We start from the raw sequence: 1,365 nt of genomic DNA, 5'->3' as shown, positions 1-1,365 counted from the left end.
GCTTGAACCTGTGTATTTGATTGGATAATCGTAGGTTTCAAATCACAATAATATTGATCACAAAACAATCACCCAATTATTAGGTACTTCAGTGTGAATGAATCCAAAGGTTCAGTTGGAATGTAATTCTGCAAAGGAATTTACTAATCAAAATAATGTGTAATACAACTGAAATGAAATACATCCATGGTGACGATTTTTCAAGTCAATCCAAATCGATGTTTTGTTGCAAAGGTCACTGCCGGACGTAATTTCAATATACAGACAGATCAAGTTCTTTCTACCCATCTTCCTCCTCATCAGATCTGCAATCACTGCCGGATCCCAAACGTGCCTTGAAATCCTCTGGGGAGATAACCCTGATGGCGTAAGGGAGCTCGGACCATTTTTTGTAGTATTTGGGTTGATTCGTTACTTCATCAACAACGATGAAGTGCTTGACCCCCAGTGAGTGGAACAAGACATCGTGGTAGAGAAACATGACCCCCCACTCCCTTCGGCACTTCTTACACTGCATTCTCCCTGTCATTCTTATTCCATCAAAGGGTTTTTTCGCCTCTCCGAACTGTCTGACCTCAATACGTCCTTCAAACTGTCAGTCAATGACGACATGTTGGTTATCATTAATGACCCTCAGATCTTTGCTGTGGGCACAAAAACTTTTACAGCTTCCACATTTCAGTATAAAATTTGTTTGACGCTTCTGTTGATTTTGATGTTGCTGGACAACATCCTTTGCAGCCTGTTTAAGCAGGATCTCTTCCTCAGATCAGATGGCATTTGTAGGATTTCCCTGGTCGCTCTTTCCATCATGGCAGCACGGGCAAGATTGAGCGTTTCTTTCTGCTGTGTCTTGTCGCAGCCCAACAGAACAGAGGTGCCCCCCGCCTTCCTGCTTCTTCTTGAACAGAGATTCCAGACAACATTCTACTCAAGCAACACTGGTGTACATGTACACAGATTCCAGACGCCATTCTACTCAAGCAGCACTGGGGTACACAGATTCTAGACGACATTCTAGTCAAGCAACACTGGTGTACACAGTTTCCAGACAACATTCTACTCAAGCAGCACTGGTGTACATGTACACAGATTCCAGACGACATTCTACTCAAGCAGCACTGGTGTACATGTACACAGATTCCAGACGACATTCTACTCAAGCAGCACTGGTGTACATGTACACAGATTCCAGACGACATTCTACTCAAGCAGCACTGGTGTACACAGATTCTAGACGACATTCTACTCAAGCAGCACTGGTGTACACAGATTCTAGACGACATTCTACTCAAGCAGCACTGGTGTACACAGTTTCCAGACAACATTCTACTCAAGCAACACTGGTGTACACAGTTTCCAGAC

The 1,365-nt window shown here is 43.6% G+C and overlaps 1 pseudogene; it reads right to left on the bottom strand.

Annotated features, from left to right (window-relative positions):
- Positions 1 to 253: 253 nt before the first annotated feature.
- On the bottom strand, positions 254 to 1,106 carry LOC137266154 (ATP-dependent RNA helicase DHX58-like; annotated as a pseudogene).
- Between the last annotated feature and the right edge of the window lie 259 nt (positions 1,107 to 1,365).

The sequence above is a fragment of the Haliotis asinina genome, chromosome 15 (assembly GCF_037392515.1).
Source record: "Haliotis asinina isolate JCU_RB_2024 chromosome 15, JCU_Hal_asi_v2, whole genome shotgun sequence".
NCBI classification, from domain to species: domain Eukaryota; kingdom Metazoa; phylum Mollusca; class Gastropoda; order Lepetellida; family Haliotidae; genus Haliotis; species Haliotis asinina.
This window is presented reverse-complemented; position numbering and strand designations above follow the sequence as displayed.